This window comes from Anser brachyrhynchus, assembly GCF_964034855.1.
Source record: "Anser brachyrhynchus genome assembly, chromosome: 4".
NCBI lineage: Eukaryota > Metazoa > Chordata > Aves > Anseriformes > Anatidae > Anser > Anser brachyrhynchus.
In genome coordinates this window covers 54,224,888-54,251,372 of record NC_137698.1, presented here as the reverse complement: position 1 = coordinate 54,251,372, position 26,485 = coordinate 54,224,888, and the positions used below count along the sequence as shown (strand labels likewise).

At 43.1% G+C, this 26,485-nt stretch overlaps 1 long non-coding RNA gene across 2 annotated transcripts in view; it reads left to right on the top strand.

The window, feature by feature from the left end:
- Window positions 1–17,080, top strand: part of LOC308194094 — an 18,260-nt gene extending 1,180 nt beyond the window's left edge. Inside the window, exons 2-4 of one of the 2 annotated variants that reach the window (XR_013950252.1) lie at window positions 7,328–7,414; window positions 13,250–13,348; window positions 14,000–17,080. This is a non-coding gene — a long non-coding RNA (uncharacterized lncRNA). Of the gene's footprint in view, window positions 1–7,327; window positions 7,415–13,249 lie in introns of both variants that reach the window. The other variant, XR_013950253.1, reaches the window with a different exon arrangement.
- The last annotated feature ends 9,405 nt before the right edge of the window (window positions 17,081–26,485 follow it).

Here is a 26,485-nt window from a genome sequence, read left to right as displayed (position 1 = left end):
TTCACGGCTGGTCCTTGAGCACGGGGGAGCCGGGGACGGCGGCGCCGGGCGCTACTTTCTCGTGCCTTAAAGATGCTCTGGAGCGGGGCACTTAATTACAACAGGGAGGTTTTACAACAAGCGGGGTTTTATTTAGGGGCCACGGCGCTCCGGGTTCCCGGTGGGCCATTAAAAAAAAAAAAAAAAAAAAAGAGAGAAAGAAAGATTCTCGAGCCACTGAGGAGGCGGGTGATGGCTTTATGGCGAGCTCTGATGGTTTTATGGCGGCCGCGTGTTGCACGATGTGGATTTGATAAAGAACGGCCTTCGGCGGCCCGTGGTCACTTTTTGTGCGGCGGCGAAATGAAAATAAATGTGAACACGGCTTCGGCGCGAGGGTGGAAACAAATTGCGAGCTCTGAATGCTTCTCCCTTTATGGCCGCCAGACAAGAGGAGAAAAGCGCTGCAAACATCTGTCTTCCGTCCCCCAAATCTAAAGGGCACCAAAGAATGATGCGAATCTAAGTGTTACTACAGCGGGGATTTGTCTTTATTTCCCGGCGCTCTCATGAATATGAATACGCGGTTGGGGCAGGGAGGTGCCTCGCCCCCTCTCAAACAGCGCAGGACAGTTGAAACAAAATAAAATAAAATAAATTTCCGAGTGCTTTTCCTCCGGGGAAAAACCTTTTGTCCCGCGTTTTCTTCCCCGATGTCCCCCCCCGGGGCCGCCCGCACCCGGGAAGCGCCGTCGGGGCTGCGGTGCAGCTCGGCACCCCGGGCACCCGCAGCCACCGTGCCCCCAAGCCCAGCACCTTCCCCGGGGGCTGCCACCGCCCCGCAGGGTCCCTGTCCCCCGCTGGTGTCCCCACGGGGCCGGCTCCGCACCCCGAGCCCGCAGGGTTTGGCTCTGTCCCCCCCGTCCCGTCCCGTCCCGTCCCGCCCGCCCCCCCGGGGCTCTCGGGCTCCGGTTGTTCTTTCTCCACGCGAGCGGCTCTGCCGAAAAACTTGGAGCAAATGGGTAATTCGATTACTGCCACTATAGGCCAACTGCCTCGGCGGCCTTCCCCCACGCGTCTGGCTGGGGGCAGAGAAACCATCTCTAAGGAATAATCAAATCAAGGCGAAGTGTGGAAAAACCCCTTCTGATTTCCAGGCGACGCAAATAGAATTAGAGCCTCCCGGTTGCTTTCTCTCTCCCCACTCCCCTCTTTTTTTTTTTTTTGTTGTTGTTGTGTGTGTGTTTTGTTTTTGCCTTCCCAAAGGGCCCTTTTGTCTCGGCCACCAGCCCCGGCCCCGCCGGGATGCGCGGGGCGCGCAGGGGATGCGCGGGGATGCGCGGGGGATGCGCGGGGTGCCTCCTGCCAGCGGGGGCCGGGGGAAAAGGCTCTGCCCGTGTAAAAGCCACTTTTCTTTCCTCTTCTCCCCCTTTCAGAGGGGGGCCGGGGTTGGGGGGGAAGCCGGAGGAATGCTCGGAGGCAGCGAGACAAAACAGGGAACAGCGCGCCTTTGTGCGCCCGCCGCCGCCCATGGGAAAGCGGCCCCGCGCCGGCCCAGCGGCCTTTCCACGGGCTCCTCGCGGTCATCCGTGGCCGCAGCAAGCCCCGGGCACCGGCGTGGGGGTCCCCTCGCTTGCTTTGCCCAGAGCTGCCCTGTGGGGAGGACGGCGGGCAGCCCCCCGTCGAGCAGCCCCGCTTGGGATGGGGAGCGGCGCGGTTAGGGTCAGCTCCGAAACTCGCCCGGGGTTTTTCTCTCTTTCCGCTCCGCGGGGCCGGGCCGTGGCGTTCAGGCCGCCGCCAGCAGAGGGATCTGAGCCTTGCTTTTTTTTTTGTTTCCCCCCCCTCCCCACCCCTCCTCGCTGCTGCCTTGGCGGCGGCAACATCTGCTGGGCTGGAGGAGCCGGGCGCTCGAGCAGACGCACAGATGTAAAAGTGACATCTGCTTGTGACAAAGGAGCGGGAATTAGATTAGGCGGGGAGGCCTTTCTGCGATTAAAAAAAAAAAAAAAAAAAGCAAAATGCTGGCTGTGGACTGTGCGAGCAGGGGAAGGGGATGTGAAAGGCGGCGATGCTCAGTGGGCAGCTGCTGGGACAGGCAGGGCAGCACAAGGGGCCTGGGGGCTGCAGCAGCCCGAAGAGAAGGCTTGGCTTTCCCTCTTGGAGCCAAGATGTGGCTGGATCAAAGCTTTCTGTTGTTACCAGCAAAGGACAGCTGAAAGCAGGAGACATCTTCCTCCAGCCCCTAACCTGCTCCTTGCATTGGCCAGCCAGCGATGTCCAGGTCTGGACACTTCTCTGCTTTTTTCTCCAGTGGAATACTGTGGTTATTTTGGTTAAAACCAAAAGCTACAAGGCCTGGCTGTTGCTTGTCTTACAAACTGCTATCTTTTAGCCTCATGAAAAGAAAGGAAAATAAAGAGCACAGCTCTAGGTTTGTGCGTGGTTGTGAGAGCAGAAACACGCAGCAAAGCTGTGCCTGTCTGCTCCACTGCACCCAGGAGAGGCTCCACCTGCACTGCCCGACATGGCTCAGCGGGAAAAAAAACACCCTGCGCATTTCAGATGGTATAACCTTTACCTTCTGTTTTGTAAGCAATGTTTTTTTCACTTATGTAAACATTGACAATGAATAACGCCTTCTTTTTTTTCCAACCCTGGCACTTTGTACATCCAGAGGTACTTTGTGCCCCATGCAGAGCAGCACACAGGAGAAAGAATAAAATCCTAGGAAGAGTAGGATGGTTCAAATTGTAAGAAGGATGTGCAGTTTTGCAAAGACAGAGAGTTAGAGTGTAATGTGCTGTGCATAGGAACAGCCTGAGCAGCACCTCTTATAGGGCCTTGCCTCTAAGCTTGATGAAGTTGGTCAAAACCTACCAGACCTTTTGAAGACTATGATTTTGGCACAATTTGGATTAGTGTTGAATAGCCTGCTGGGCTGCAGCCTGCCTGTGCAATCTGATCCTAAAAGTAGTTACAAAGGTGTGGAGTGTGATGACTTTGTCAGAAATGGAGCTGAGAACTTGAAGGTTGGATCGCAGAAACTCAGAGACCTCACATGAAATGCACAGAGTAAGTTGGAAGGAGAGAGACCACAGTGCAAATATCTTGAGAGAGAATTAAGGAAATCCTACTGGTAAAAAAAAAAAAAAAAAAAAAAAAAAAAGTACTTTCTATCTTTACTATGTCCAGAACGTGCCAATCCATCTATCCTATTTCCTTGCAAGTACAGAAGCACAGTGAAACATGACATTAGTGATTCACATATAAAAGTCTATGTCACATACAATTGCAGATATATATTTGTGCCGTTTCATCAAAAGCATGTGCATGAGTTTAAGAAACTCAAGGTTTGGGGTTTTGCTGGTATTTGGTATTTCTGTATTTGCACCATCGGGTGGCGGATACCAGCTGCAGCCTTTACTCTGCTGGTAGCCGGGCAGATTCACCAAGGGCAGGGTCCTTCTGTAGGGCCCCACATCTTCTGTTCTTTCCCTAAGCAATGATCGCTGGTCATGACCAGACCTATGGCCTGACCCAATTAGGGCAATTTTATGTCTCTATGCCTGTTTGTGTCGATGAGCCCAATGAGGTCGAATGAGGCAGTAAGAGAGATGGAAAGGTATGTTCTTCCCAGAGTGAAAGATAACTGTTTCTAAGTCAAGAGGTCAACGGAAAGATAAAAAGGCCTCTTTTCTTGCAGTAAGTAGCCAGTGACAAGGAGGCACGGCTTGGCGATCCTGAATTCCTGCCTGGAAGGATGTGCTCTGCCTTCAGGCAAGGTGCTCTCAGCTCCCACACAAGGGCAGGGGCTAGCAGAAGGAAATCCCATCGAGCTTCTTTCACCAGAGCTCGTGTTGGCTCTGCTGAGGTGTGCAGAGCTGCTGTAGTATGCCCTGCTCTGCAAAGCTCTCTACAAGAGCAACAGGTCAAAGCAAGGCCGCGTGCCTGAGAGACAAACGGCAATTAGCCAGTCTGAAAGGATGAGCAAGAAGCACCCAGTCAGACGGGCTGGGACCTTCCCCTCGGTGGTTCAGATGCAGGTTGCTCAGGGTTGAAGGAAGAACTTCTCTCCTGCAGCCAGCCCCCAGGGGAGGGCCAGCCCTTGTTGCTGGCACCACAGCTGGGTGACTGCTCTTGGCATCGCTGTTCCAGCCCTGGCTGCTTTGCTCCATGGCTCCTCTGCTCGTTTTTACGACCACAGCTATGTTCTTTCTACAAGGCAGCTTAGCAAAGCCTGGCTGCATTTGCCCCACTGATTTCCAGTAGGCCTCCTGTTTGCAAGGGATGTGTGGTGGATGGTCCCAGACTTCCGTGCAAAAACAACATCATTCTGGCACCTGTTCATTTTTAGCTTCCCAGTAAAAATTATTCAAACCAATCAATCAGTCAGTCAATCAAATTACAACCATCCAGCCCCATATGCTAACTCGGGAGGTGCAACAATACCTTTCTGCTAATCACATACATCTGCGTTTTTGTTTTATTTCCATCAAAATGAGATCACGGGCTCAAGGCATGTATGGTTCATCTTCTGCTAAGTGAGTGTAAGAAGGGTGCTGGTGGGACCCTCAGGCTTCAGTGGCCAAGCCCAGGCTCCCTCTGTCTGGGTTTCAGCAAACCAGGGACCATACCTGGCAAGTGCTGGCCAAGGAGAAATAGCAATATAGAAGCCTGCGTTGGTTAGAGACAACAGGATGCAGAGCTGAGCTTGAATGAAAAGCAGGAGACATAAGATGTAAAATACATCTTTTTTTTATGCTGACCACATATCTTCCTTAAGCTGATTATGCTTGATGTGAAGGGTCCTTAAATTAAGGGTAAATTATCTGTTTACGTTAATAGAGAATGTGAATGGGTATTAGCTTTAGATGAGAACAAGCCTGTAGTTTTTACTAAAACCTTTTATGTAATCCCTGCTTCAATCTCTCTTGGAAAATGTGGGTTTATGTGTGTACTCTGGGACCTTGTGCTGTGCCATTAACTAAAATAATTACCTATATCCAGACAGGCGCTGAAAGGGTTGGCACTGGGTCAGTTCTTAAAAGTTTATTTGCAATCTGTAAGAAGATTTTTTTTCCTAATGCATTTATAGGCATTGTTCTAGTTAATACTCATGTAAATAGCACATTAATTGAGTTTTCGGGTTCTGTAATTGTATACTGCAATATGCTGATATCTTCAAAAGTAAGGAAAGTGATGTGTGAAAGTGAGTAGATGGCAGGACATAGAATAATACACACTGTGTTTACACACAGTCTATCAAGAGAACCAAGAAGGAAGTGATAGAGCTCTAGCAAACTCACAAAGTGATTTAAAGTGCTTCGGATCAGCCATTAGAGTTTGTCCCATGCCCCAGTGAAGTTTTCACCTCCTGCAGTAACCCCGTGGTCCAGAAGTGGTGATGGCTCTTCCTAGATTTTGAGGTTGTGAACCATTTTCAGGTCTTGGCAGATGATGCAAAAGACAAACATCTCATTTGAAGAAAGTGACAATTTCTGCCTCTTCCTTGTGTTCCCTGGCTTCTCTGAGGAAAATGGGATGGCTGGTTTTGGGCTGGGAAGAACCCAATATTGGCTAATTTTTAGCACACTTCCCAGACATACCACATTCTCCCATTCAAGCTTTCCATGCCAGTAAGATCCAGGTCTGCTCCAAGTAATTCAGTGGAAGTGGTGGTGGTGTCTTTAGCAGAAACCACATGGTGTACGTGTCTGTGTATAGACAGGGAAGGGGATCTCCACGTGGATATCTGCAGCAAAGATAAGTCATTATCCCCAATCACAGGATACATTTCAAGTTGGTAACCACCAGAAAAAAATCTACAAAAGTGTAGGCTGAAACTCTTGGGCAAAGTTGATAGAAACAGGGATTTAGTAGGAAGAAGTACATCAGGAGTGCTGAGAAGATGAAAGGCTATTTGAGTATCATTCTGTATGCCTATCTAGTGGGACAGAAGAAATGGGGTTGCTGGACCCATATGATTTTGGGATCTGTATACGAAAAAACAGGAAAGCAAGAACTGTTTCATAAGCAAATGTATTATTTACATACTTCAGAGAGACTCAGTAGAAGGTTGTTATTCCAACAGTCTTTATGTCAGGCCCTGAACAACCACACCAAGGATGGGAATGAGATTTTGAAGGACTCTTGCTCCTAAATGGCATTTTCTGCCTATGTTTAGGATGCTGTGTGTAGCTGTAGACAACATACAGTATCGGAAAGACACCATTATGTCAAAGAAGGAAAGAAAAAGAAAGAGATTAGGGAAAGCATTAAAACAGAAATTTAAGTCTACTAGTAAAAATCTATATTCAAGTTTTGGGACAGGGTGATTTACATTGTCACCAACAGCTTTTCATTGAGAACAGCTGAATTCAGTTTTACCAGAGAAAATAATCGAGCATTGGTATGTATTTATTTCACTCAGAAAAATATTTCACTCAGGAAAATCCCACATGTCAACAGATCATGGAAAAGTCATATTAGTATTGATGTGAAATCAAATGGTCATGCTTGGATCAATACCTTATAATAGTATTACGATGTTTTGGGAATATGAAATGTAAATTAGCAGTGATTGAAATAGCATTCTCCTCTTATATTTTAAATAATATATATTCTGTTTTGCACATCATTATATGATACACACGCATATAACATATCTAACAGTATATCATGACCGACAAATTGTACCATAGGGCAGCTGTGAGTTGCTTGTAAGACTGTGAAAATTGTAGAGAAAACGATGAGGCCAAGGGGAATTTTCCTGAAGAAAGCCTTGGTAACTACTGAATGAAAGTCTTTGTATTTGACCCAATGAAAAATTTTGGCAAGATAAAGCAATTAGAATCCTGGGATAAGCAAAATTTTTTATTCTCTCTTATTTTATGTAATCCACAGCCTTTTTCTTACATTGAGATAGAAAACATATCTTGGGATTGTTTCTCTATTTATGCCAACCCCAAATCATTTAATCATACTAACAGAACACTCTTCTAATCTCCTTACTATTTGTAATTTTGATGTTTTCCTTCTTATTTGTTAGGTTAATTTAATATTGCTGCTGAGTACAGAATTGTTGGGCGAAGTGTTTTAAAGTATTTTGTCTCAGATTTATCCTTTGGTCTTAATGATTAGAGAATATTTTTGCCATCAAGATTGCTGCTTTCTATTAATTTGTTACATAAATGGGATATTACCTATGTATTTCATACTATTCAGTTTGCTGAACTTGTGAACTAGAGATGTTTATACTGGGCACAAAGAGACCTTGTGTTGCTTCTACACAGTGAGCCCAGTGACAAATAGCAGTATCTTCCACTATTGCATATCTCATCTTTTTCAGTGCTCCAGTGGGATGGCAGAAGAAGCTGCAGGAGGAGAGGAAAACAGGAAGAATCCTTGGTGGTGTTCAGAGCCAAGATGGCTGAGAGTAAGAATATGGACCTTTTAGTTTTCAATGACCATGGTGTTGGTGAAATAGGAAAAGTGATGGCCAAAGGCATTCTGGAGAGTTAAGTAAAAGTTAAGACAGAAGAAATGCAGGCAGGAGAGAACAGTGAACTCTAACATTTCCTGGAAAATATGAGTGTAGAGAGAAAGTAAGGAGTCAGTAGAGACAGAACGAAGAATCCTCAGGCTGTGATACCTGAGGAGGCCACCCTGCATTCACAACTGCTCTGACAAGAAAACATTTGTGGAAAAACAAACTACCTCTCACATAAGAACTTAAAATTCAAATGCTCCTTTCTCCCTTTGAAGAAGTTGGGATAGTTTCTGTAGAAATGGGATGTTTTGCTGAAGTTCATGGTGAGGATGTCCATAGTTTCATTCTAAACTGATTTCTCCTTCCCACTGTAGAACAGATATATTTTGATGAATGCATTTTAGATATACATGTGATATCTGTCTTGGTCGTGCTTTTAAGGAATATTCATGCACTGACAGAGCATCATCTGCATTGTCTAGAGATTCCTACCGTCTTCCTGGATTGTAGCTTAGGTTTGCAATAGGCTGGTCCAGCACGGGAAATTGAGGTTACTGCTGAACATCCCATTCCTTCCTGTTCTTTGTGGGCGGTCAGGGTAAAATCACAACCTCACACACAAAAAAAGTTTGTTTTTTCCATCCCATCTTCCCAGTTCTGCCCAAGAGGGCCACCACTCTCTGCCATTCTGCTGACTGTTGTACCTGGCCGTTGTGCAGACCGCAAATGGTCTATTTTCTTTTCATACTTCTACTTAACTATGCATTGCCAGGCACAGCTGGGAATCCTTGACATGTACAGCTACATGTAAAAGGTTCCTTTATGCTTTATGTATAAAAAGATGATACTTGTAAAAATAAAAAGTAACGTATTGTGTTTGCTTCTTATCAGCCACTTCTGACTTGACGTTGTTATAGTGGTACTTTTATGATGCAAATAACTACATGTAAGACCCATAGAATATCAATTGCAAGATATTTTAACATCTTGTTTAAAATAAGCAAAAAGTAATTTAGAAAGGTTATATAACTTTGCACAGGATCTACTTTTTAAAGTAGGTTTAAAATTACTTGCTTTCCACAAAAGCCAAGTGTTTGGGTTAGCTATTTCAGAGCTAACCACAGGAAACATTTTGTTTTCCAAAACTGAGTTTTTTGTTTTTTTTTTCTTTCCCAGTCTTATATTAAAACCCATTTCAAGATAATTTTTATAGGAACTAGACAGAAATCTGGACAGACAATGTATTTGGCCAGTTTCAAACAAGCATAAACTTAATATGTGCCTAATAAACAGACAAGTAACACCAGGCTCTGACCAAATATTAGGGTCTAACAACACCGTGCACTTTTGAATAGAGAAGCAGAGTTCTTCAGAAAACTGCTAAGTCAGATGCTGCTGAAAAAGGGCTGTGATTTCTTGGATGCATTAATGTACTCCCAGGTAGGGAAGCACACAAAATGAATTGCTTAATTAGATTTGTGTTTCTTCAAGAATGATACAACCTATCTAAACATCCATTTACTTTCATTGCCTCCCATGTAAGAAGCTCTTGTAATTTTCTCCTTCCTCTGATTTAAAGGCATGTGTGACAACACCTTTTGAAAGTGCAGTGCTTGAAGTTACACTCTCTCAGATGGTCACACTCTATGCAGTGTGATGATAATTAGCAAGAGCTAATGACTGTGGTTTGGAAAGAAGCAAGAGTTCTGTAGCAGGTATTTCATGGGCTGCAAAGTGGGAAGCAGAGAGCCCAATGTTTTTTGGGAGCAAAAAGTGGCCAGATTAATTTTGAGACATATGAAGAGGGAGCCACTACTACATATGGAAAAAGTGGAATGGTGTTAATTTGGCTATTTCTTGTCTAAACTGAGAAATCTGCATCCTCATGGTACGGCATGCTTTGTCCCCAGTTTTGCAGACCTCGTGTATAGATCTCGGTAGGAAGCGCATAGATGGGATCTCCAAAATCTAGGTCTTCCCTGGTGACATGATTTCACTCTCTATTACACTGCTATAAGCCAAACAAATGTACTGAATCCTCAAGGGTGATAAATGAAACAGACAAGATTTCGCCATCACTGACAACTGCTGGAAAGCTGTGACTAGATTCTACTTTGCCCATGAACTGTGAAATGGCTATTTCCATAATATCACTGCACTAACTGTTCCTCCTATAAGTTACTCTAATGACAATGAATCCCTATAAGCCAGGGATAGCCAGTAATGAAGAATAAATAGCTTTTTGATAGAGGGACAGACTGGGGTTACTAACTGCCGCTTCAATGGTTGGAACTGGGCATCATTGATAATACTGCCTAAATTTAATTACTTCGTTTTGTGACACACAGTATCCCCCTTGTCTTAGCCTAATTGTTTTGAGTTGCTATTGTGGGGAGAACAGTTTGTGTCTGGAAAGGAAAAGAAGGTGATTTTGAAATTATAAAAGAATGTGAATTAGTTTTCTGTTATTTATAGCAGAATATAGATATTTCAGACTATATAGCATCTTTTTGATATTTGAAGCATTCACAACATAATTGTATTCCCTGAGCTTACTTTCAAAGGAGATCGTCCAACAGCTGCACCAAATAACCTAATAGCTGGATCAGAAAAGAAGTCCATTGTTATTTATGTTAGAAGATGAATATTCTTATGTGTAGTTGTAAACCAAGAGCTCCTAGCCGTGTTGTGAAAGAAAGCTTAGACTATTTCATAAAACCTATTTGATGTATCAGTGTAAAGCAGTGTTTTCTGTATTATCTATGGAAGAAAGTGATTATACCTAACAAGTAACAGAAAATAATATTATGAATCCATGCAAAGAATTAGTTTGCCACAGCAGACATTTTTTGTTAAATATTATTCATACTTTTATTCCAAATTGGGCCATTCTATGTTTTAGGGAAATAAATATGTTTTCCTTCCTTTTTCCTTCTATTTTATTAGGTTGACTATTTTTGTGAAGGAGAGTTGTCAAGTTTATCTTACATTCATTTTAACATCAGGTTAACATCTAAGGATTTATATGAGAGTTAAATTTATGAGTAGACTGTGCCTATTTCCATTTTAAATTCCCCTTACTTACTGTTGTTGCCATCATTGTTACCATTATATGGCATCCATAAGGCTGCAAAATGTGACATTTTAAAGATAGGCTTACTAGTAGCTTTTTCAATTTCTGTTTAACTAAAATGTTTCCTACTTCATTCAACTAGCCTTACAATTTACATTAGACAACACTCCATCAATAAAACCATCAAAATGATCAACTACATTGCAGACAAAAGTTATTGTGTCAACTTGACACTAATCAGTTAATTCCAGTAAACCTTCAGATAAACAAAAGCTTGTTGTCTATTACTGATGTGTGTGATTAGCCCCCTGTATGTCCTATAGCTATGCACATCTATAGAGATGTATCTGGCAGACACTTGGCCCGAGGGCTCTATATGTAAACCAGGACAGGATCTATAGTTAATGATGTTGACCCTGACTCCCTCAACAGAGATTGGATTCAGTCCTCATAATATCCCGACAGCTGATATGTATACTGTGCTAATAATATTATCAATTACTTATGCTACTGTGATTCCCACTGTTTAAAGCTCATAAAAGGTTCTTTCACATTTCTTTTTCTCCGCTATCCAACTGGTAGTGTTTTACTTGGATTTTATATATACATATTTTTATTTTCATTTTAAAGCCATAACTGTGGCTCAGATAGTGGGTAATATTTAAAGATAGAATGAGCCTTGTTTCATATTCTGGTTAATGATGGTAATTTTTCTTTTTGTTTTTCTCTTTTGCATTTTCTCTAATCCAGTAGAGATGAACTGGGTGTTTATTTACAGCCTCTGTGACTTAAGTTTGCAAAACCAGCCAGTGATATGAGAGGTCCCTAGGTGCACGTGTTCAACAAGGCAAGCTTCAAAAGCCTGGCATTTTCTGAATGCCAGACCTGTGTGCCATTGCTCATGACTGAGGCAGTCAAAAGCCAGCAGTCTGAAAACCGTAGTTACTTCCAAAAGCTCAGCCAAAGCAATGCACGCGCCAGTCCTTCTGACCTCCTCCATCAATGTGAAGCACTTCTGCCCTGCCTAGCATGTCAAATGGGTAGTGAAGGTATATTCTGTGTATTTTTTTACTTGTAGTTAAAATCAGAGATCATTTATTTATTTATTTATTATTTTTATGGTAGAGCAATCAAGATGAGCACATGGGGCTTTAAGCACTGCTGTGAATTTTGCACACCATGCGTGTGCCCAGAAAAGCCCCCAGACTGTGCATTCTCTGCGGCAGGGACCTTCCTTTTCCTGATGCACGCTTGCAAAGCAGTAAGTATGTACAGTCCGCCGCACAGACAGCAGGTAATTGCAGCACGAAGGAAGGGTTTATGCCTTGGCACTGCCTTTCTGGACCCTGCTCTGCTTGCACATGCTCCTCTGGGAAGCAGAAGAGGAAGGTTGGGCTCTGCTTCCATGCACTGCGCAGCTCCGCTTGAAATGATGACAGGGACCACTGTTAAAAATTAAATTCTGCCTTATTTTTTGTGCAGTTCTTGTGAGTCACATTCGCGAATAGTAGCGAGAGATTTAATGATCGCATATTTTTTATCTTATTTCATTTCGGTCGATGCCAATATTTTTCTGTTACTGTCGACTTAGAGCTCAAAGTAATTTAGTAATTGATTCTAAGCACGGCAGCTCGCCAATGGCAGCTCTCCATTCAGGGGAATATCTTTGCTAATTTTATCCATCAGAATGAGATTACCATGCTAATCTCCCCCAGCCCTAGTACCTTGGTCAGTTGGGACACACTGATGCAAATGATGTTATTAAACACAAACCCTTCACCCAGGACAGAAGAGAAATGAAAGCAGGGGAGATGAGCACATCAGGATCCGTTACAAGGATTTCTAAGACTGAACTGGCATTGTTTGCCTGTGTCCTCTTCATCACCCCCGAGCTCTTGTGTGTGCAGCACTCATTTTTTTTTGAAGCAATCTATGGTTGCTTGCTTGTTTATATTCAAATTTTTTCCCCTCAGAAAGATTTGGCCGCGCTCACAGAGCCTTAGTTTGCGAGGGGTAGCAGCCATAGCAGCTACAGGAGATTTTTTTTTTTCCTCTGCACCAGTCTATTTTCAGCCTGTATCTATTAGCAAGGTCTATCAGCATTTCAAATCTCTTTTCTCTTAGGTTAGAAAGGATGCACCGCATGTGGCTGCGCTGAGTGACAGTGCTGCACTCCCCTTTATCTTAATCATGGGTGCTTTTGAGAGCACCCCTCTGTTCTTGGCCACTCAGGAGAAAAGAAGCCTTCAGTTAAGGATTTTAATCTGCCGCTTTTTCTGCTGCGGAGCCCTGTTTTGGAGTATGTCCATCAGCTTGGTAACTCCATCTTGTAAAGGATGGAGATCTCTGGCACGGGTCCTGCAAAGCACTAAAGCATATGCTTAACTCGCAGGGGCCCCGCCGAGCTCCGGCTGGAGCTCCCTCTGCACGGCATAATGGGATCTGCTGATAGCTGGGCCTCTTCTAGCTCTGCCTGATTTCAGATCCACTTTCAATCAATAAGAACCCTTTTAAAATCAGGCAAAATCTGACCCTGGAAGGCAGTTTTGGCGCGTCGCCGAAGTAGATCAGTTCCATCCAGAGTGCAGGCTGTTTTGCAGGTACTGATGAAAAATAGTGTACAAAGACCAGTGTCTGTTTTCGCAATGTATTTCACTAATTCTTGGTGTTCAGTGATATATTAATAATTATTTGCTGTTTTTCTCCAGGAAAGTAAGCAGGACAATTGCTCTGAGTCATGACTGATGCAATCTGGATACTGCAAGGCTCTCTTCTGATCCTCTGAAGCTCCTAAACTTTGTGCTTAGGTAATTAAGAAGCTGATTTGCAGAACTTCTCCTTTATCCTCACACATCATCTCATTGCACGAACCACTATGAATGACAGAAAGTAATTTGTTTAATTACATTGCATTTTTATTATAAAACCACAACAGAACTGTGTATAATATGTTAATTTGTTTTCTGCCATTTATTTTTCTTTAATTCTATTTTCTTTTTCATTTGTTTAATCTTTTTAATTCTTTTGGAATCAGCTTTAAAACAATGTGGAAAATGAAGGTATGCTTTCAGAAGGTCAAAAAAAAATAGAAGTTACAAATAGTTGCATAGGAGATTAAATCAGTCTAAATAAATGTACTGAATGTTACTAGAGGAGCATTTTCTGGCTTGCATTTGAGAAAAAAAAAAATGTGGATATAAAAATACTTAATTCAAAGGTTAAAAACTTAAAGAGTGACTGTCTCCAGAAACATTACACTCCCAATATATTTTATCTGAAAGTTTAAATTCTCAAGGGCAAATTAGGAGAAGCACTTGTGGGCAGCGTGTGTCACCGTCTACTTTTATCAAGCCAATATATTTGATAGACATATATATTGTGTTGGCAGTTTCAGGAGTTCACCAAACACCCCAGTTCTTAAGAAAAACTGGAAATTTACTTAGAATCCCTGCTTTCAGAGTGGCAGAGGCAGAGGTCAGCAGCACCACGGGGCCAGGTGATACTTGCAGCGCTCATCCCCTAGCTGCTGCAGCCGCATCCTGAGCACCACTGAGAGACAATGTCAGTGGGAAGGTGAGCAGAGAGAGAGGAGGTGGAAACTCCCCGGCTTCTCACAAGCCCCACAGAGCATCATTTGTAGACAAACATAAGATGTCTGACTTGCCTCTTATTACCTAGTTATTTATGTACTATCATTAACTCTTTTTTTTTTTTTTAATATTAAAGTTATTTTCTCCTAGAAAATATGGTGTTGGTTCAAATATTTGGTAGGCATTTCTGAACTGCATTTGCCTTTTGCAACACTTCAGGCTGTGGCTTACCAGTTCATTGACACTGCAGAACTGAAATAAATGCCTGCTTATTCAGCTAATCAATCAACAGTCTCCCCTAAACTTGTAAACTATGTATGCAGCCCTCCCCTCCTACTTCAGGAAACTGTAAGAAGAATAGGAAAATAGCTGGTCTCTGCTTCTCTCGGTAGGCAGAAGATGTGGCAGGAGGTCTGCCATGCAGGCAGCCTGCATGGCAGGTCCTGCTCACGTTCTCAGCTCTGGCTCCTGGTGTTCAACAAAAGCCAAGCAGTGCTGTGCCTCCTGCCTCCCTCCATCACCTTTCTGAATGCCTTTGGAGATGTTTTTTCTGCCCTGAAATGCGAAATGGGAAAATAGCCAGAAGATGTTGTCTGGTTTTGGCTCCATAAGATGTCCTAGGTGTGGCTATTTGCATGGTTTCTCAGTGCAGTCTTTTTTTCTTTCTGTTCTTGTCTGAAGAGCATCACTGTGCACCCCTCACATGCCTGGAAAAGTGCTCTTCCTAATTAAAAAAGCATAATCCTTAACTGATGCCCCAAACCTGTCAGTGTTCAAGAGGCATTTGGACTATGCCATCATGAATCTGCTCTAACTTTTGGTTAGCCCTAAAGTGGTCAGGCAGTTGGGCTGGATGATCTTTGTAGGTCCCTTCCAAATGAACTATTCTATTCTATTCTACTCTATTCTATTCTATTCTGTTCTGTCCTATTCCGTTCCGTTCCATTCAGTTCCGTTCCGTTCTGTTTCAATTAGGGAATTAGGGAAATTGGGTAATTTTTCTTGAGAGCTGATCCTTAAAGCAAACATTGTCAAAAGACATCTGCCCCTTCTCTCCCCAACCTGGCCTCAGCTTCCCCCTTTACCCATCCCCTCTAATGGGCTCACTCTGTTCAGCTTTAGACAAGGCTCTTCTTCACTGTTCCTATATGTTTGTGGTGCCATATTATATGTAGCAAGAAGCAAGCATTGCAGAAGTACCATATTATCTGGACCGGTTTCATTTAATCTCTGTGCTGCATAGAGAGAGCATATGCATGTAAATATGTCCAGGGAAGATATGAAACCAGACTGTGCCTGACTTTGCATCATCTTCTGAAAAATTGCTCTGCAGAGGATCCTGCTGCTTCCAGTGTCATATTCTGCTACATAAAAACCTACAGAGGACCAAAGCCAAAATCTAGTGGGGGGCAGTCACTGCTGTACCATTAATTTGTCCATAGCAGGATGAAAGGAACAGCAGGAGGAAGATGAGATTTTTTTTTTTCATGTGGCAATAAAGGTAAAATATTAAAATTACTGCTGTGCAGAGAAAAAAATAGTGCTGAAAGAGGGATGATACTGATATTGCGGTGCAGGGGATGATATACATCTCCTGAGGGACAGGGATGCTTGTAGGCTAGGTTTTTACTGCTCCTTCCCCTCTTTGCACGTGTCCCCTCCTGGCCAGGTCCCCACGAGTGAGGTGACACGGAGCCATGCCCGGAGCCTCCTGGGAAGGGCTCTGGGCGAGCAGTAGCTTAGTGCAGGTCTGTGGTGGAGGTTTGCGTGCTGCCCTCACCGCCAGGGACATAAATAATTGTCAGTGCTACATCAGAGATGATTTTCCACCAAGGGAAAATGAGAAACAGAAAGAAACCCTTAGCAGCAGCACGTGATTTTTGCTCCCCCAATGCGAAGAGATGTGGAAGAGCACTCGTGTCGGTGCAAGTACAGTGGCTGATTTTCTATACGGCCCGAGCTTAGCTTACCTTGAAACTCTGTGTGCATTCATTGATAACCCCATTATGAAATTCAAGAGACCTAATGCAATTGTGTCGAGGAAGATTTACTTGTTAAAGGGAAAACAACTTTCACATAAATAATTTACTACAACAGAAAAATAATCCTCTGCGCTATCATCCTTGCATTGAAACTAATCGAACGGAGTTATTTTTAAATTGCTTGGAAGTGTACTGCTCTCTTTTCATTGTCAATAAATATGCTCTGTTTCAGCACAGCACTTCACTCAATGCATCTGAATTTTCAGGGGAGTGGGGCGGGGGGGCACGGGAATTGATCAGAATTCAAAAAAAATGCAGAAAGTGGAAGTTCTTACAGAAAAATGTGTATGCTGTAAAATTCACAACTCTTTTAATAACCTGAAAATGGGTCATGTTTCCTGTATTGATTCATGTCCAGCTTCTGCTTTGCCATTGAGGTTTTGCCATTGGCCTCAGTGGGAAGAGATCTTTAACCCTCTGCTGGGATGGGTTCTGTCTAAATCCTGAAAAAAAGAGCAGAATTTAAACTCAATGAGCAGCACTCAGAATTTCAATAGGGGTATGAACAGCTCTGTTTGACTTCTCAGTCTGACAGCAAAAGAAAGATGCAATTGCTAGATATTCTCTTCCCCACCCCACCCTACCTCCTTTATTTATTTATTTATTTTTCTTAACTTTTCATCCATTTCACCAGATTAACCTGCAGGATTTACAGGGACTACTAACAACCACACTTGCAATTTTAAATACCCCTTTCTCTTGTATGTATGTCAAATCAAGCAAGGTTCCCCTTATTTTCTGCCAATCTAAGCAATATTTTCTGTTTAGCAATTCCTGTGTCTGCCCAGCGTAGTTTTCTTCCCAATATTCTTTCCTGACCCATGTCCTGGTTGTTATACTACTCTGGTTCTCTGCAAACACCGTTGTCCCCTATGGAGGCTGCAATTGATTGAAAGGAGGAAGGTGAAATCACCATCTACACCACCAGGCCCTCTTGCTAAAGACCAGCTGGGCTGCTCAGCATCCCTCATCCTGCCTCCATGCTTCCACCGAGCGGCCTTGAGTTCAGCAACCAGTGTTACAGGGGCCAGAGACGTCGGCTGAGGAGCCACGTGTGACACTAAGATGAAGCCTACACACGTGTGTTCTTAAAATTAATAGTTAGAAATAATCACAATTATTGTTTAAATAAAGTGCTGGGATAAATAATTGTCCTTTCTGTACATGCACAAGTTTTTATCATTTTGATCCTGCAGTTTTTAATAGAAGCAGCAAAGTGAATAGTTTTGGTTTCCAAGAGCTGACATTTTTCATTAAAAAATATATAAAGGCATGGAGGACTTGTGGGTGGCTGGGTGAGTATTTTGATTGAAAAGTCTCTTTCTAATGACAGCGGTTTGCTTTATTGGAAAATGCTCACAGAAAAATGCTTGCCATCAACTTGTGAACTCCCCGAAAGACTGATTTGATTTTACTTAGTAGGTGTTTAGTTCAGAGGATTCAGCAATAAGTGCGTGTCCTAGCATAAACATTTTTGGGACATTCATGCATATTCAGTGGCAGTAAAAGGGCACTAAACCCAGGTTTGTATGAGGACTGTGGGATATTAGATGTGTCAGCATAAGGAGCTTTCTCGCCTCTTGTTATTATTCTCGCCTACTCTTTATGTAAGCCCTCCAGGTCTTTATGTATAGCTGTGTCTTCCCTGAGCATGGAGGACTGCTGGTTTAACCATCATGGGATACACTTGAGCTGGCATAACTTGTAGATATAGACTAATTCAGTTTAAGTGCAAGTCCCAGAAAGGCACCGGAGAAATCATATCATCTCCTGTAGCACCTGAATGTCACCACTTCGGAGGGAGTCACCTTCAAGGAGAAGTCATTGCGGTGTCTCATCGTTCCGTCGTGTCACGGCTTGGATCCCCATGCCGTTAAAAACCAACCTGTTAATTTCCGTGCACAATCTAATAAATGCAAAGGAGTCAGTGTGGAACCATCCCGCTCGCAGCTGGTTATTTTGTGTTTCTGTAATTAGCACCACGCACACAGTTATGGCTGTCGATACTCTTCGGATGAGCCTACCTAACAACTTGCTTGCGCTCACAGGGCAAGATACTGCTCCATCCTCCCCAGCTCACCTCTCCCCATGCTCTAAGCCCCACCACGAGCTCTCCTGTTCCCTTCTTACACCAGCTTTCTGTTGGTGTGGGCTCTCTGACAGGAGTCCAAGCTAGAGCATTTCTATCTGTGGGAGCCACCGTTTGGACTTCTCAATTTCATGGTCTATGCTCATTCCATGTGTGGAAACATAATTATTTTTGAGCCTGTTACCGATCAAACCTGGTTGAAATCAGCCAAGGGGCTTAGAAGTTATTACAGGGAGGATAAGGAAGGGCCCAGACAGACACACAAACAGCGTGATGGCAATGAGCTTCATTTCCTTAGGAAGCCAGGCAAAAAATTACTCTTCCACTGGGTCTAATTTTGCATGGACAGAGATACCAGAACACTAATGCATCAAAATTACAACTAACGTAGAGGCTCTGCTGACAGGCGGAAGAAATTCCAGCATGCTGCTCCAGACCCGTCCCTTGCAGTGCTGTCCCTCCTCCCCAGCACGCATACGGACGGCGTTATTAGTACATGCGGGAGCTGTCAGGGCAAAACATCTGGTGCAATGCAAACGGTTTGCCTTCCGCAGCTGCCACAATCTGCTTCTAATGCTGCTTTAACAACCCTGTGAAGAACCAGTCCAATGTATAGGGTGATCCTATAGTACTGCAAGGCTTGCCTGGTCCATAGGGACCTTCATCCTATGCTTCTGTTCAGCAGCAAAAAAAAAGTTTTCCAGGGCAGTTTTGCTGAAATGTTTGGATAAAAATGTATTGGATTGTCTAAACATTCATGACCTGTAGTTTTGACTTAATCTGTGTGAGTCAAGTGATGACAGAGCTGGCTACGGACGGCCAGGACATGCCTGTTGCCCACCACACACATGTAGGCCTGGATAGCACCCGCACCTTTATGTGGCTCTTCATGTCAGGCAGGAGCCTCTTCCCAGCTACTGCAGAGTCCTCTGGCTTTCTTACAAGCAAATTTGATTTTTCAGAGCACCCAGGTCCAGGCATGGTTCCCAGAAGCTCGGTTCGTGGATGAGCAGCAGCACTGCACCACAGGCCTGCAGAAGCTGTCTGCAGGGTGTCCTGCCACATCCATGGGCCCTTCCACTCGTCTGGGCCTTGCCCACCTCTAGCACTCTGTCCATCACAGAAATACTGTTTTTTGTCAATGTTTTCACTCCTGGGCAGATGCAGGCCACTGTCTCTGGGGAGCAGCCTCTCCTTTGCAGTAACTCACACCGAGCTGTCGCTGCTCCCCCAAGTAGGCAAACGGCACATTTCCTACAGCAAAAGGAAAAAACAAGGGAATATCTTCCTCCAGAAGGACAACGCGGAGCGGGGAGGGCTTGCAGTGCTATTACCACGTCAGTGCATTCCCTCTTGTCTAGGGGAATTACTCTCTGCAGCCGAGAGGTGATTTAACTCTGGGGCTCGCTCACCTCTTGGCCTCCACGTCGCTGCTCTGAGTATAACAGCGGTGGGCGTGGGGGCATGGGGTCCCTCAGGATGGCGTCCCTGCAGCACTTTGCTCCACCTGGGTGGCATTCAGAGGGACTTCTTGTCTACCACTGGCCTGCCTGATCCAGCACTGGAAAGCAAGAGGCGAGACAACACAGATCCTGGTCCCAGCCCTCTGAGCTGTCCAGTGCCCTGAAGGAGGGTGTTTTGAAAAGCAAAGTGCACTTCATTAGTATTTGCTATAATAACATTATCTAAGCACAAATGTAGCTAAACTATTTGAATACACAAGTCAAAAAATAATTTGGAATTACCAACCTACCATAGCCAGTCTTACTCCAGAATAAGTGAAAATCATCAGCCTGGTTAAATACCAGTGGTGTCTGTAAATGGTGGTCTGATCAGAAAGTGCTGTGCTGCTCTGACCGTTGCTGCCACTTTCTTCATTAGTCCAGCCAAGGAACTGATACAAAAAGCTGTCTCCAGAGTTGCTGATAATTCAGCTTCAAACACTTAAGGTATTTTTCAAAAATGCACAGTGTCTGTGGCTTTATTTGAACATTCTTCATTAAAGGAGGCTGTAGTGAAGTGGGTGTCTGTCTTTTCTCAGGTGACAAGTGATAGGACGTGAGGAAACGGCCTCAAGCTGTGCCAGGGGAGGTTAGTTTGGGCATGGGGAAGAATTTCTTCATGGAAAAGGTGGTCAAGCATTGGAGAGTGGCGGAGCTGCTATCCCTGGAGGTATTTAAGATACAAATGGATGTGGCTCAGAGGGACATGGCTACACATCTGACCTCTGACATGCGTGAAGATGCCCACAAAGAGCCCACTGCCGCTGCAGACCACCCCATCAGCTGCAGGGTGCACATGCTGTACAGAGGAGTGGGGCACCAGGCAGCTGCCCATCCGTTTGGTGGTGACTCCAACATCAGCAGCATGAAATTTATGGGTGGGTCACCAACACAACAACAGGCAACTGGATTTGGGCAGTGTGCACTGAAAATGCTACAATACCCTAAAAAACTGGTCTGAATCTCTGCAAGTTGGGCACGTAGAGGTACTAGTTTTGACCTCAATCCCTCTCATCCTCAGTTTCCATCTGTAAAATGGGAATAGTGATATATTTTTTCTTTTTTTTATATTTTTTAAATGTGACAAAAACAAATCCAAAGATATTATTTTCTAAAGCACCGAGTAACTGGAATGAAAGCTATACAAGAACACCTACAAAGAAATTAATTCCTTCAGTTCAGATTTTGAACAATACATGGCAAATAACACTTGGGGATTAAGAAATTTTATATATACATATAATTTGTAACAAATATTTATTTTGTTCAATTAATAAGGCAAAAATCCTGTGGAGAAAACACTGCTTGATTAAGTAATTAAAAAGCCCTGTCTGTATAGGCTTAGGGTTTTGTTTACATAGGCAGCCTTTATCCAAAATCTAGGTGTTTGATTTTTTCCCCTCAGCATTCCTACAACTGTAGTTTTCTGAATGGAACATATATGTGCCCCCCCCCCCCTTTAAGGGCTGCTTTCTTATCATTTATTTAAGAAAACATTTGAATTGCCTTAGATGTCTTATGAAGTTAATTAGATAAAATTAGGGATAATTAAGTGTCATAAAACATGATATAAACTTGCCGATGTCAAGGGGGATGTTTAAAAACAATGACAATGACAGGTAAATTTGACATATGTCAGTAGTTTTTCAATAAGTTTATGTAATAGATAATCGCATGTGTTTTCTTTTCCAAGCTTCCCTGTCCACATAATCCAGGTCTACTGTATTCTAGAGCCTGATTACAATAAACCCATTCTTATTTTTAAAGGTAAAACCGTCTTCTAAACATGTGTCTTGAAATGCCTCTGTCAAACACCATTTTATATTAACATTTTTAAGGATATAATGATTGGGCTGAGTTAATTAAAATATATCATTAAGATTGTATTTTCCTATATTAAAAAATTGATTGCATTTTACATCTTCCTTGCTTTTGTTAGAGCAGTTCCACTACAAGTTGCTGTATACCCGCCTGTTGTCTATGCCTCTGCACATTGACCTTTGTTGTAAGATCTGCTATAGACATCACAAACTCTCACATCAATTTACTACAATTGGATGTGGCATCTTCCAGCTAATTTGATTTACGGAGAAATGCACCTGGCTCTGTTTTTCCCTATAGAATGTTGAGGGAGTTCGGAGTCCTCCCAGATGCCATCTATCTGAGTAGCCCATGTGTTTTCAAGGTCTAAGCGGTTTGTCTTCATCTACCAAAATGTAAGCCACTACAATAGCAGAGTAACTAAATTACTTAATGCGGAAATGCATTTGATTTTAGGTGCAAAATACGTACTTATATATGCATACGTACATATGCTCGGGTATATATATATATAATCTATGTATATGGTATATATTATATATATAAATATAAAGCACATAACATATACACATATATATGCAAATAAAATCATGCATATATTCCTATGCTACAGCATATATTTAATATTCTGGCTGTTCTACAAATTCTTTTTTTTACTTTTTATTTTTCATTTTTATTTTTTACTTTTAGCTGTTACAGGAACTCTCTGCAAGAAGAAAAACATTTCAAGTCCTAGTGAAACTTTCCAGGCGCTGAATTAGATCACGTGAATCAAGCAGGTTATGAAGATCAATCCTGTTCCAGTGGCAGGAACAGAGGGAGAATGAGCCATAGACTTCTGTTTTCTATTTCATCCCACAGGTCCCAAAGTAAAACCATGATTTAAAGTATATACATTAACTGTACATGCATCTTGAGCAATCAAACAAATTAAATCACTGGATATACAGTTGCAAACGACTGTGGTAATTAAAACGAGTCCAGACATTTTAATGGAGAAGGTTGGTGTGGTCCTACTGGACCAAGAGCAACAGTGAGCAGAGCCAGCAGAGACCTGGCCTCCAGTATTTAACGGTATGCTGGATGGCTTCAGTGGTTGATTTTTTTTTTTTGGCACGGTGGGCGAGGGGAAAGAATTGTTTTCTGAAATAATATTTTCATGACAAACTACTTTAGTTGCAAAATACACAGGTAAAATATACTTAACAGTGTAAACTTGCCATACTCCACTTTACCACAAATCGAAAAGCTAAGTACATTAAGATGAAATGGCCTGAAAACTTCTAGGTTTAGTTCTTCAGAACTGCATTGATTGTGTTTACTGGAGAGCTGGCTGACAGTACATGGAGCAGCTACCCAGTGCTGGACACCAGATTTAATGTTCTCTGTGAGCCCAGAAGCTTTCCCTGTTGCCAGCTGGGGCCTGACTCTTGCCTGCAGATTAAAAGTGGTTTTTAATGGAGTCAGAGGATGCTGGAGCTGTGCTTAAAGTGGGGTGGGGGTGGAGTGAAGGGAGAGGGCGAAATATGGCTTTTGGAGGGATTTGTTTGGAATAAGAATTCCAAAGGTTAAATCAGACCTTGTGAGAGGGAATCACAGGTAGCACAAAACTACAGAAGTTTAAAGCATAAATACCTGCTCTTAACACTGTGGTAGATATTCAGCATCAAATATGACTTTGAAAACAAGAAAAGAGTATTAAGGTGATTATGTTGGCAATAACTTGCAAAATTAAATAATAATAATAATAATAACCACACAAATGCTACAGAGTTTTTTTGGTACTTTGATCACTAAAACCATAAATCTCTGTGAAGAAGTAAAATGAAATAACTTGTTAGAGCTGAAGTTGGAGAACTGGTTTATTCTGAAGTACTTTGACTTCTCTATCTGCTCTTTCTTTTCCTGTCTACTGATTTGTGATTACAGAATGTATCTCCTTGTATTTCCACCTTCAATAAAGTAATTATGTGAAACCAGTAAATGAGTACTGGTTGCACAGTTTGAGCCTACTTTGGTTATACTTTACAATGAGATCCCTAAATAATTTCTGGAAGAGTAACTGCCTTTACAAATCCCAGGAAGTTAAAATAAATAAATTAATTAAAATGCTTGTTTAGAAAAGCAGCTTGCAATGACGTATAGATAAGGTGCTGTTAGAATACAACCATCATTTACTTAACAAACATATTTATTTCTCTTCTCAAAGAGTAATCTTTGGTAATGGTTTCTCTTTTCAAAACATTTGTCTGTAATTTCCATTTACTGCAGTGACACCTAATGGTAGGAGAAGAAGAATTGATCTCCAGCCGCCTTGTTTGCTATGGAACAAAAGGGTTTTTGCATTTTAAGCTAGTGGGGAATGTATGGATTCTTTCCTCTCTCCTCAAAGAGCAAACAGACTCTACTGTGATCTGGAAAGCATTCAGCTGCAGGAACAAAGGCATCCAAACTAGAAGTCTAAAGCTATGGCCTTTAGAAAGCCAAAAACCTAGCCTTCCTACTTTTATAAGCTTTTAAGAGCTAAACTTCCATTACAAGCAAGGAGGGACAGCTACGGCTGAATATTAAAATGGCTAATAAGAAAATAATCTTTCTCCATGGCATATGGTCATGACTATACATCTTGAAGTTTCAGGCTCAAGGGGGCTAATGTTTGTGATGGATATTTTAAATTCATCTGCACTAAATGCTGCCAGAAAGTGAGTTATTCAGGTCAGAATAAAAGTTGGCAAGATATATGCCAAAGATGTTCAGAATTTTGTTCTATATAACAAGCTTATAAAATACCTTTTTATGCAGCTAAGACCAGCTGGGCGAAAGTTAATCAGCCAAATGCAATTATAGGAGGTGTAAGTCTTATTAATGTATTAGGAATTCTCAGGGTACGACTGGACCATTCCAGATGTGCTGCTGCATAATGAGTACAGTGTAACCTTGATCAGGAAGCCAATCTGCCTGATCTCCTCATCTCTTCTGATAATCTATATAATATTTACTTGTGATGGCTCAGAAGGGAGTAATAGAAGTAATAGGTTCTCATTCAAATTGGGACTTCATTTTGTAATAAATACAGCTCAGTCTAAGCCTGAAAAAAACAAAATTTCACTTCATCTGAGTAGAAAATGGCATTTCTTTAAACTTGCAGCTAAACAAAGGTACGTCTTATTTAATATTCTGTCTAGGACAGGTGTATTTTGACAGTGTAAAAGCCAGGTAAATGATGGGCTTTGTGTTGGAGCAGTGACAACCTCCACAGGATATTTTTACAGAAAGCGGTGGTTATCTGCGTGAGATGCATGGCTGCCAGCGTTGAGGAGGGGGTCCTCCAGGCTGCTCCAGGGAAGTGGCAACCAGGCATTCTGGGAGGGAAGAGCAGACTGCATATCCTGGGAAAAAAATAAAAATAATAAAAAATTGAGGACCTGTGAAGACAACTGGAGGTTTGTCTTTTAGGGTTTTGTTTTCTTGTACTGCAACAGAACTGCTCTGCTGGAGAGCTTGGGGAAGGTGCAAGCTGGGTCTCACTGAGCCGCTCCTTCCTCTGAGTAGAAAACCAAATAAGAGGCTTGAATCTGACCTGCCTACTCAAGGTACCCACAAAAACAACCCTACTCTGCTTCTGTTTGTTAGCACAAAATTTAAAAATCAGCTGCCTTACCTGCAAGCGTGCTATTGACTGGGTAGCCAGGAGGACCAGCCCTTACCCTCAGACATTTGTGCTAATCAGTGGTCATTGGTAATTACCTCCCATTACAAGGGCTGCCAGCAGCCTCCACAGCACGCTGTTGTTCTCGGAGTATTCTGGCATCTAAAGAGCCCACAACAAATCTACGTGTCTTCCCCATTTGTAATGACAGATTCCCCAAAGGAGACATGGCTCGTCTTAGGGACCTATTGTCCTCTTTGTACATACAGTCAGCTCCCATTAATCTCATTAACGAGACCTACATTCCCAAACTAGAAGGAAAAAAAATTCAGCTGGTAAGAAAAACAGATTTCCTGGGGAGGCAAGAAGGGAGCTAAGGAGACTGCCAGCCCTTCGACCTTCTGCTCCCCTCCCCGTGGCACCCCAAAAATGCCCGGGGTGCTCCAGTGGGAGCACCCGTGGAGATGTGTGGGGCCACCCTGCGTCAGGCCACCCTGTTCAGCTCCGGCTGTGACTGATTGCACATGCAGAAGGGCAGGGAAGGAAGGGGGAGGAAAGTAAAAGAAAACTATTGTGATATCCCTGTTGCCCCTTCCAATCTCTGGCGGCGTTCAGCTGGTGTTTGTTGCCGACCTCAGGAAAACACAGGGCCTAGGGAGGCAGAACAGTGTGGTACCTCCACTTGTTTTCATCTCAGGAGAGGAAACATAAGCAGCCATTTAACCTTTCATATTCGATAATACATTTCACTGAATCATGTCTGGAAACACTGTTGCAGGTTTAAAATAACCCTCATTTGGCTAAACTCCTTGGGAACAAAACTTACCAGTGGTGTCTGCTGGAAGGGATGGGTTCTTGCAGGAAATATAAGCTGAGTAATTACCGTGTGTCACTGTGACATGCTTTTCCTGCCCTCCTGGTGCCATCTGCACAAGAGACCTTCCCCAGCTCCTATCTGGAGGTAAGGAACCCCTTAGTCCTCTCTTCCCAGCAGAAAGCCCAAAAAGGTGGCACATGTTAAAGCAATGATCTCCTGGGTATCAGGGTGTTAGAAGATGGCCCTGAGCTACCACTCTGTTACTGCTCTTCATTTTAGCTGGATAATTAGTGATGAGAAATGCTATTGTGTATGTATGTACAATGGAAAGTTACCTGAGAACCGCGGTCAGAAGCTTCTGATTCTGGCTGGCTGCTGATGCTCGGGGCTGGGAATGGGGTGGGAGCAAAGGAGGGGTGGACACGCAGGGAGCG